The following is an 11,904-nucleotide window of genomic DNA, read 5'->3' on the forward strand; positions in this document are numbered from 1 at the left end:
GGCTCCATTATTCTCTATGTGGAGTGTGGCTCTGCAGGTGGAGGTCGGTGCTGGAGGCTCCATTATTCTCTATGTAGAGTGTGGCTCTGCGGGTGGAGGTCGGTGCTGGAGGCCCCATTATTCTCTATGTGGAGTGTGGCTCTGCAGGTGGAGGTCGGTGCTGGAGGCTCCATTATTCTCTATGTAGAGTGTGGCTCTGCGGGTGGAGGTCGGTGCTGGAGGCCCCATTATTCTCTATGTGGAGTGCGGCTCTGCGGGTGGAGGTCGGTGCTGGAGGCTACATTATTCTCTATGTAGAGTGTGGCTCTGCGGGTGGAGATCGGTGCTGGAGGCTCTATTATTCTCTATGTAGAGTGTGGCTCTGCGGGTGGAGGTCGGTGCTGGAGGCCCCATTATTCTCTATGTGGAGTGCGGCTCTGCGGGTGGAGGTCGGTGCCGGAGGCTCCATTATTCTCTATGTGGAGTGTGTCTCTGCGGGTGGAGGTCGGTGCTGGAGGCTCCATTATTCTCTATGTGGAGTGTGGCTCTGCGGGTGGAGGTCGGTGCTGGAGGCCCCATTATTCTCTATGTGGAGTGCGGCTCTGCGGGTGGAGGTCGGTGCTGGAGGCTACATTATTCTCTATGTAGAGTGTGGCTCTGCGGGTGGAGGTCGGTGCTGGAGGCTCCATTATTCTCTATGTGGAGTGTGGCTCTGCAGGTGGAGGTCGGTGCTGGAGGCTCCATTATTCTCTATGTAGAGTGTGGCTCTGCGGGTGGAGGTTGGTGCTGGAGGCCCCATTATTCTCTATGTGGAGTGCGGCTCTGCGGGTGGAGGTCGGTGCTGGAGGCTACATTATTCTCTATGTGGAGTGTGGCTCTGCGGGTGGAGGTCGGTGCTGGAGGCTCCATTATTCTCTATGTGGAGTGTGGCTCTGCGGGTGGAGGTCGGTGCTGGAGGCTCCATTATTCTCTATGTAGAGTGTGGCTCTGCGGGTGGAGGTCGGTGCTGGAGGCCCCATTATTCTCTATGTGGAGTGCGGCTCTGCGGGTGGAGGTCGGTGCCGGAGGCTCCATTATTCTCTATGTGGAGTGTGTCTCTGCGGGTGGAGGTCGGTGCTGGAGGCTCCATTATTCTCTATGTGGAGTGTGGCTCTGCGGGTGGAGGTCGGTGCTGGAGGCTCCATTATTCTCTATGTGGAGTGCGGCTCTGCGGGTGGAGGTCGGTGCTGGAAGCTCCATTATTCTCTATGTAGAGTGGGGCTCTGCGGGTGGAGGTCGGTGCTGGAGGCCCCATTATTCTCTATGTGGAGTGCGGCTCTGCGGGTGGAGGTCGGTGCTGGAGGCCCCATTATTCTCTATGTGGAGTGTGGCTCTGCGGGTGGAGGTCGGTGCTGGAGGCCCCATTATTCTCTATGTGGAGTGCGGCTCTGCGGGTGGAGGTCGGTGTCGGAGGCTCCATTATTCTCTATGTGGATCACTGGATTCGATCACTGGCTCGCTCTTGTCATCTGCACCTCAAAAACATTTCTAGAATTCGACCTTTTCTTACTTTTGACTCTGCAAAAACTCTTACTGTTTCTCTTATTCATTCTCGTCTCGACTATTGTAACTCTCTTCTAATCGGTCTCCCTCTTACCAAACTCTCCCCTCTCCAATCTGTCTTGAATGCTGCAGCCAGGATCATATTCCTCACCAATCGTTACACCGATGCCTCTACCTTGTGCCAGTCATTACACTGGCTACCCATCCACTCCAGAATTCAGTATAAACTTATTACCCTCACCAACAAAGCCCTCCATGGCTCAGCACCACCCTGCATCTCCTCCCTTGTTTCAGTATACCACCCTACCTGCGCCCTCCGTTCTGCTGATGACCTGAGGTTAGTATCCTCAATAGTCAGAACCTCCCACTCCCGTCTCCAAGACTTTACACGTGCCGCGCCAATTATTTGGAATGCACTTCCCAGGTCAATACGATTAGTCCCCAATCCCCACAATTTTAAGCGTGTCCTGAAAACGCATTTATTCAGACTGGCCTATCGCCTCAACACATTAACCTAATCTATCCCTGTGTGGCACAGCCAAAAGTTTTACCATAACCAGGTTCCCAGCATCATGTTCCCACATGCTTTATGCATCCATTAGCCCTCTGTGTCTGTACTGTTACACACTTAACATTATGGCTGGTCCATACAATCAGAGCAACTGTTACCACCCACCTTTCGTGTCTACCTCTTTCCTCAGACTGTAAGCTTGCGAGCAGGGCCCTCATTCCTCTTGTTATTTGTTATAATCTACTGTATGTGATTATTGTTATGCTGTAATGTCTATTGTCTGTACAAATCCCCTCTGAAATGTAAAGTGCTGCGGAATATGTCGGCGCTATAAAAATAAAATTTATTATATTATTATTATGTGGAGTGCGGCTCTGCGGGTGGAGGTCGGTGCTGGAGGCTCCATTATTCTCTATGTGGAGTGCGGCTCTGCGGGTGGAGGTCGGTGCTGGAGGCTCCATTCTCTATGTGGAGTGCGGCTCTGCGGGTGGAGGTCGGTGCTGGAGGCTCCATTATTCTCTATGTGGAGTGCGGCTCTGCGGGTGGAGGTCGGTGCTGGAGGCCCCATTATTCTCTATGTGGAGTGCGGCTCTGCGGGTGGAGGTCGGTGCTGGAGGCTCCATTATTCTCTATGTGGAGTGCGGCTCTGCGGGTGGAGGTCGGTGTCGGAGGCTCCATTATTCTCTATGTGGAGTGCGGCTCTGCGGGTGGAGGTCAGTGCTAGAGGCCCCATTATTCTCTATGTGGAGTGCGGCTCTGCGGGTGGAGGTCGGTGCTGGAGGCTCCATTATTCTCTATGTAGAGTGTGGCTCTGCGGGTGGAGGTCGGTGCTGGAGGCCCCATTATTCTCTATGTGGAGTGCGGCTCTGCGGGTGGAGGTCGGTGCTGGAGGCTACATTATTCTCTATGTAGAGTGCGGCTCTGCGGGTGGAGGTCGGTGCTGGAGGCTCCATTATTCTCTATGTAGAGTGTGGCTCTGCGGGTGGAGGTTGGTGCCGGAGGCTCCATTATTCTCTATGTGGAGTGCGGCTCTGCGGGTGGAGGTCGGTGCTGGAGGCTACATTATTCTCTATGTAGAGTGCGGCTCTGCGGGTGGAGGTCGGTGCTGGAGGCTCCATTATTCTCTATGTAGAGTGTGGCTCTGCGGGTGGAGGTTGGTGCCGGAGGCTCCATTATTCTCTATGTGGAGTGCGGCTCTGCGGGTGGAGGTCGGTGCCGGAGGCTCCATTATTCTCTATGTGGAGTGCGGCTCTGCGGGTGGAGGTCGGTGCCGGAGGCTCCATTATTCTCTATGTGGAGTGCGGCTCTGCGGGTGGAGGTCGGTGCTGGAGGCTCCATTATTCTCTATGTGGAGTGCGGGTGGAGGTCGGTGCTGGAGGCCCCATTATTCTCTATGTGGAGTGCGTCTCTGCGGGTGGAGGTCGGTGCTGGAGGCCCCATTATTCTCTATGTAGAGTGTGGCTCTACGATTCGTGACCCCCGTCACGTGACGAGGGGGGCCCACAGAGTCTGAACTGCCCCGGGCCCTGGCTACCCTTAATCCACCCCTGGATATAGTATATCTTGACTTCAGCAAAGCATTTGACAAAGTCTCTCATACAATCCTTATTGAAAAGATGACTAAGTATGGAATGGACAAGGCAACTGTTAGGTGGATTCATAACTGGCTTAGTGATCGGACCCAAAGAGTGGTCGTAAATGGCTGCACATCCAGTTGGAAGAATGTCTCAAGTGGGGTACCACAGGGCTCTGTCCTGGGCCCTGTATTGTTCAACATCTTTATCAATGATTTAGATGAAGGAATTGAGGGTAAACTGATTAAATTTGCTGATGACACAAAGCTAGGAGGGATAGCTAATACTAGAGAAGAGAGAGAGAGGATTCAAAAAGATATAAATAAACTGGAGCAGTGGGCAGCAACTAACAGAATGGTTTTTAACAGGGAAAAATGCAAAGTACTACATCTGGGCAATAAAAATGAAAAAAGCATATACAGAATGGGAGGAATAGGGCTAAGCAACAGCACATGTGAAAAAGACTTGGGTATACTAATAGATCACAGACTGAATATGAGTCAACAGTGTGATGCAGCAGCAAAAAAGGCAAATGCAATTCTAGGATGTATTAACAGAAGCATACAGTCTAGATCACGTGAAGCCATTATTTCCCTCTACTCCTCTTTGGTCAGACCTCATCTGGAATATTGTGTCCAGTTTTGGGCTCCACATTTTAAAAAAGACATCAACAAACTGGAGCAAGTTCAGAAAAGAGCGACCAGAATGGTGACCGGTCTGCAAACCCTGTCTTATGAGGAAAGGTTGCAGGATTTGGGAATGTTTAGTTTGCAGAAGAGAAGACTGAGAGGAGACTTAATAGCGGTCTACAAATATCTAAAGGGCTGTCACATTGTAGAAGGATCAACTTTATTCTCATTTGCACAAGGAAAGACTAGAAGCAATGGGATTAAACTGAATGGGAGGAGACACAGATTAGATATTAGAAAAAACTTTTTGACAGAGTGATCAATGAGTGGAACAAGCTGCCACGAGAAGTGAGTTCTCCTTCAATGGAAGTCTTCAAACAGAGGCTGGACAGACATCTGACTGGGATGATTTAGCGAATCCTGCTTTGAGCAGGGGGTTGGACCAGATGGCCCAGGAGGTCCCTTCCAACTCTACGATTCTATGATTCCTTCCTGTTGTAGCTCCGGCATACTGCTCTGCCCTGTTGACGGCGGAGCAGAGTCCTGCAATGCGCAGGCACCAGACCTCTCCCGGCGCCTGCGCAGGAGCCACGTCAGGAAGGAAAGAAGAGGACGGCATCGTATGAAGATGGGAGGCGCCGGACGGGACTGGACGCCGGGGTGAGTATAATAGAACTCTTTTTTCTTATCTTTCAGGTTACATCGGGGGGCTTATCTACAGCATTACAGAATGCAGTACATAAGCCCCTGATGGCGGTGGCTGCAGCTTATATGCGAAAAAATAGGTGATATATTCTCTTTAAAGGGATATTGCAGCCAGGTCCGGCATATATGCAGAATAGGTAATCACTTGCTGACTGTGGCCCCTGACCACCGACAACCACACATTATTTTAAAAAGGTGCACGGATCCTTCCAATTTTTTTGGTTCGTCCAAGTGCGATGCAGCCGCGCCCTCCTCTGAAGGTGCAGCAGAGAGAAGGAAAAGATGCGTGAAGAATCCCTAGGCCTTGCACCAGTCTGCCTTTACGCTCACCATTGTGTAAAACTGAAAAAATATGCAAGATGAAACAGATCACAGATTCAGATTACATTGTTCTACAGATTTTCAGATTCAGTTATGAAATTAGACATTTTTTAAATTATTTTGATCTCCTGAATTCAAATTTGACAATGAACATTTTTATTTGCTCGTTTCTTTATCAATTTTCATTTTACTGCTATCCCACTCACATAGAAAGCAGCAGTACTTTGTCTATCCACCCTGGAGACCAAGTAAGAGGACGCGACCACCTTTACGTCACCACAGAGGGGCCACCAACGTTCGTCTTAGTTCAGGCACCTTCAACAGCTGATTCATGTTGTAGGTTTCTTTCAAGTGGAAGGCTTAACTGACTGAGATTGAAGGTAGCACATTGCCATTATACAGCAAGACGGCTTTAAGGCTTGTTTTGGACAAATCGATGAAGAGCCTCCCTTCTCTGGATTATGTCTTATCTTCAGAGCTTCCATTAAACTGTTGATGTTGTTGCATCCACACAATCGCCCTCCATGAAGGCGCATTGGATAAAATCTATCACAGTTGTGTAACAAAGAAATCGCCGGCTAGATTACATTGCTGTAGCCGGGAACCTAAGAGCTCAGCCTTACTGCTGTAGCCGGGAACCGAAGAGCTCAGCCTTACTGCTGTAGCTGGGAACCGAAGAGCTCAGCCTTACTGCTGTAGCCGGGAACCGAAGAGCTCAGCCTTACTGCTGTAGCCGGGAACCGAAGAGCTCAGCCTTACTGCTGTAGCCGGGAACCGAAGAGCTCAGCCTTACTGCTGTAGCCGGGAACCGAAGAGCTCAGCCTTACTGCTGTAGCCGGGAACCGAAGAGCTCAGCCTTACTGCTGTAGCCGGGAACCTAAGAGCTCAGCCTTACTGCTGTAGCCGGGAACCTAAGAGCTCAGCCTTACTGCTGTAGCCGGGAACCTAAGAGCTCAGCCTTACTCTTGGGCAGATCCAAATCTCTAACAAGATGGTTTAGTTCACTTTGTGTTATAAGTTCTGGTCAGTTGAGGTTGCTGCCAAAGTCTGGCTTTTCAGAGGAAGATGCTTCATGACTTCAAGCGCCCTCTTCTTCGACTGATAGTTTCTGGTGCTTTTGGAACCGGCAGTTCTGTATGTGGTACTGGGAGTATGGCAGTTGGTTTGGATACTGTAAAGTCCACTTCTTCCTTGAAACGCCTTTCCTAATGGGGGCACCATGCAGAAATAGCAATTGCTAGTGTGATTAGTTGGCTCTCTCCAGATCACTGGGTCTGCAAAAGGCATAGATTGTCTCTTCCCATGCAACCACTGGGTAAGATGTGATGCACATTTATTGCAACATACAGTGGGTACGGAAAGAATTCAGACCCCTTTACATTTTTCACTCTTTGTTTCATTGCAGCCATTTGGTAAATTCTATCAAGTTCCTTTTCTCCTAATTAATGTACACTCTGCACCCCATCTTGACTGGAAAAAAAAATGGTAGAAATTTTTGCGAATTTATTAAAAAAGAAAAACTGAAATATCACATGGTCATAAGTATTCAGCCCCTTTGCTCAGTATTGAGTAGACGCACCTTTTGAGCTTGTACAGCCATGAGTCTTCTTGGGAATGATGCCACAAGTTTTTCACCCCTGGATTCGGGGATCCTCTGCCATTCTTCCTTGCAGATCCTCTCCAGTTCGGTCAGGCTGGATGGTGAACGTTGGTGGACAGCCGTTTTCTGGTGTCTCCACAGATGCTCCATTGGGTTTAGGTCAGGGCTCTGGCAGGGCCAGTCAGGAATGGTCACAGAGTTGTTGTGAAGCCACTCCTTTGTTATTTTAGCTGTGGGCTTAGGATCATTGTCTTGTTGGAAGGTGAACCTTCGGCCAAGTCTGAGGTCCCGAGCACTCTGGAAGAGGTTTTCCTCCAGGATATCTCTGTACTTGGCCGCATTCATGTTTCCTTCAATGGCAACCAGTCGTCCTGTCCCTGCAGCTGAAAAACACCCCCATAGCATGATGCTGCCACCACCATGTTTCACTGTTGGGATTGTATTGGGCAGGTGATGAGCAGTGCCTGGTTTTCTCCACACATGCAGCTTAGAATTATCACCAAAAAGTTCTATCTTCGTCTCATCAGACCAGAGAATCTTATTTCTCATAGTCTGGGAGTCCTTCATGTGTCTTTTTAGCAAACTCTGCAGGCTTTCATATGTCTGGCACTGAGGAGAGGCTTCTGTCCGGCCACTCTGCCATAATGGCCCAACTGGTGGAGGGCTACAGTGATAGTTGACTTTGTGGAACTTTCTCCCATCTCCCTACTGCATCTGTTGAGCTCAGCCACAGTGATCTTGGGGTTCTTTACCTCTCTCACCAAGGCTCTTCTCCCACGATTGCTCAGTTTGGCTGGACGGCCAGGTCTAGGAAGACTTCTGGTGGTCCCAAACTTCTTCCATTTAAGGATTATGGAGGCCACTGTGCTCTTAGGAACCTTGAGTACTGCAGAAATTCTTTTGTAACCTTGGTCAGGTCTGTGCTTTGCCACAATTCTGTCTCTGAGCTCCTTGGCCAGTTCCTTTGACCTCATGATTCTCATTTGGTGTGACATGCAATGTGAGCTTTGAGCTCTTATATAGACAGGTGTGCGACTTTACAAATAAAGTCCTATCAGTATAATTACACACAGCTGGACTCCAATGATAGAGCAGAACCATCTCAAGGAGGATCACACGGAAATGGACAGCATGAGACTTACATATGAGTGTCTGAGCAAAGGGGCTGAATACTTATGACCATGTGATATTTCAGTTTTTCTTTAATAAATTTGCAAAAATTTCTACATTTCTGTTTTTTTTCAGTCAAGATGGGGTGCAGAGTGCACATTACTGAGAAATAAAAAATGAACTTTTTTGAATTTACTAAATGGCTGCAATGAAACAAAGAGTGAAACATTTAAAGGGGTCTGAATACTTTCCGTACCCGCTGTATGTGTGGAGCCCAACTCTTGTCCTGATCTCCTATTCTGCAGCCAGAACACAGGTTGTAGGCTTTCCTTATCATGGTAGTCAAGTTTCGCCTTTGTGACGCAAAAGTGACTTTTCTGCATATGGGGCGAAAACTATCTGCTTTGTTAATGCAAGAACTATGCAAATCTGAAAAAAAAAAAAAAAACTATTGAAACATGTCAATATGCTAAGAAATCCTAAAATTGTATACCTTACACAGAGCATTTATAAAAGTGGGTGATGTGACTGTAATTAGGATTACGTCATCAGAGTGGATTTGGCTTTTTTGATTGGTTGTCCTAAGATAACACTGGGGAACAATTTGAAAAAAAATTTCTGTCGAGTTAGGTTTTTGAGCTGATTTATACTAAAATTGGCATGCTGATTCCAAAAATGTAGTCAGTTTTTTTTCTATCACGTCAAGTTTTTCCTCCTCAACTTACCTGCCATAGAAGCACAATTGCACTGATTTCTGTAATAAGACTTATCTGAGTACAATTCAACTCATATAGAGCTAAGTGGCAACTTGTAAGAGTAGTCACAACTGAGACAGTGTGGTGAGAGGTGTGTACAGCTCCCAATACGTCATAATTATCAATATCTTTACACATAAAATGTATCATAGTAGGAATAAATAGGATTTGTGATAGCTTTTCTCTTTACATTGGGCGCTTAGTTGTAATTTATATATCTTATGATTTTTTTCTTTGTTAGTTTTCAAAGCTTGTAACTTTCCATCTCAGTGTTTTATTTACTTATGTACATATTTTCTTTGTTTCAGATCATGTCTGCTCCTTCTTCCTCTCGTCGTAAATGCCTAAACAACCCTGACTCCTTCTGCTATATTTGTGGTGTTTTCACCATTCCAGTTCAAAGGCCAAACATCAGTGCATTTGTCAAACAAGCATATTTTGCATATTTTAAGGTAAAACTCAGTGATCAAGATAAGCCATGGGCCCCTCACATAGTGTGCAAGCAGTGTGTCGAGAGTTTACGGATGTGGACCAAAGGAACACGTGAAAAGTTGGCATTTGGTATCCCCATGGTGTGGAGAGAGCAAAAAAGTCATTCCACAGGCTGTTACTTCTGTTTAGTGAAAACATCAGGATTTAACAGGAAAAATAAAAGTAAAATAGAATATCCAAATCTACCGTCAGCTATCAGATCAATGCCTCATTCAGCTGAAATTCCAGTGCCAGTTTTCGAACAGCTACCATCTCTAGAAGTTCTGAGTGATGTTGACGAACACAGTGACAGCAATGATGCAGAATTTGAAAGTCACAAGGATTCAGTTCGTAAGGGATTTGATCAGCACGAGTTAAATGATTTAGCACGTGAATTGGGCTAATCAAAAAAAGCTTCAGAATTACTAGCATCAAGGCTGAATGAGAAACAGTTACTTGAACAAGGAGCGAAGGTATCATACTTTCGTACTAGAGAAAGTACATTTTTGCAGTACTTTCGGTGTGACAGAGGTTTTGTGTTTTGCCATAATATTCCTGGTTTACTACAAGAATTAGGGCTTTCAATGTACAATCCAAATGAATGGCGACTGTTTATTGATAGCTCAAAGCGGAGTCTTAAGTGTGTCCTTCTACACAATGTCAATTTATTTGGTGCAGTCCCTATTGGGCATTCTGTCTCTTCGTGAAGAACATGGAGATGTAAAGAGAGTTATTGAAATATGACACACACAATTGGATCATCTGTGTTGACCTTAAAATGGTTTGCTTCCTTCTTGGTTAGCAACGTGGGTACACAAAGTATCCCTGCTTTCTCTGTATGTGGGATAGCAGAGCTCGAGAAAAGCATTGGGTTGAGTCGAATTGGCCTCCAAGATCTGGTCTTAAACCTGGAGATCCTAACATTCTACATCAGCCACTTGTTGACAGAAGAATATACCATTCCCACCTCTGCACATAAAACTAGGTCTCATGAAGCAATTTGTAAAAGCATTGCCAACGGACGGCAACTGTTTTAAGTACATCATGTTGGCACTTCCTGGACTGTCCATTGAAAAAAATCAAGGCTGGTGTGTTTGATGGTCCACAAATTCGACAGCTCATCAAAGATGAACATTTCACCGGGACTGTCAGATCTTGAGAAGAATGCTTGGTTATCATTCAAAGACGTCGTCAAGAACTTTCTTGGAAATACACGTGCAAGTAATTACAAAGAAATTGTTCAGAAACTATTGGAGAGCTACAAAGCGCTTGGTTGCAACATGAGTACTAAACTACATTTTCTGCATTGCCATCTTGCCAACTTTCCGGAAAATCTTGGTGCTGTTAAGGCCCCGTCTCACTAAGCAATCTCGGTAGCGAGATCGCTGCTGAGTCACAACTTTTGTGACGTAACAGCGATCTCACCAGCGAGATTGCTGTGTGTGACAGCGATCAGCGACCGGCCCCCCTGCCGGTATCGCTGATCGCTGCAAGAAATCTCTGGACATTTCTTTGGTCGCTGGTCTCCCGCTGGCCAGCACACATCGCTGTGTGTGACAGCGGGAGACCAGCGATCAGGTGTAAAAAATAATACAAAAAATAAAAAATATAGTTATTCTCACCTTCCGATGTCCCGTTCAGCCATCCCGCCTCTCTCCACGCTCCGGTCCCAGTGATCCTATGCACGAATGACCGCGAGACTTTGTTATCCCGCGAGACCGTGACATCTCGCGGTCATTCATGCAAAGGATCACTGGGACCGGAGCGTGGAGAGAGGCCGGAAGACTGCGCGGGACATCGGATGGTGAGAATAACTTTTTTATTTTGATTATTTTTTACAGGATGGCCAGCGATGCCGGGCGCTCGGCATCGCTGGTGAAGCTGTGTGACAGCTCACCAGCGATCACATAGCGACTTACTAGCGATCCTGACACCTTGATATCGGTGTCGGGATCGCTGGTAAGTCGCTTAGTGAGACGGGGCCTTTAGCGATGAGCAAGGTGAACGATTTCACCAAGATTTGAAGGTTATGGAAGACCGTTACCAGGGTAGATGGGATGTACATATGATGGCTGACTAATGCTGAAGCATCAAACGTGATTGTCCTCAAGTTAAACACTCCAGAAAAAGCTATAAATGTACATTTTTACCATAAATACTTGCATATATATATATATATATATATATATATATATATATATCTCCTTTGTAAAAAAACATGATAGTGTTAAAAAACATTTGTCATGCCTATTTCTTATATATTTCATTTTTTGTTCATATTTGTACTATTTAAAAAAAAACAAAAAACTTTTTAGGTACAGTAGTTTACATATTTTTGAGAAGACAAAAATCCTATAGTTCAAAAACTTGACGTGATAGAGAAAAACTGAGATCATTTCTGGATTCAGCATCCAAAAATTAATTAAGAACAGTTGTCTGACCTAACTCCTAAAAAATTGCGTTCCCCAGTGAATAGAAGACTGAAGGCTCAATAGACTAATAGATGATGTAATAGACGAGCTACTAACAACGATTGTCACGTAGCGGCTTCTCAGCACGTGACTTGGGGCTGCGCCTGAAAGGGTTAATCTATCTCCTTTCAGTCCAGCATTCAACCTCTTTCCTATGCTGCAATGGGAGCATAAAATCACACCCCGCCACCACTCACCGGACACACAGGCGATGAGTCCCGGAAGCACCACTACTA

Source organism: Dendrobates tinctorius, unplaced genomic scaffold (assembly GCF_039654945.1).
Source record: "Dendrobates tinctorius isolate UK_male_01 unplaced genomic scaffold, ASM3965494v1 ptg000130l, whole genome shotgun sequence".
Lineage (NCBI taxonomy): Eukaryota > Metazoa > Chordata > Amphibia > Anura > Dendrobatidae > Dendrobates > Dendrobates tinctorius.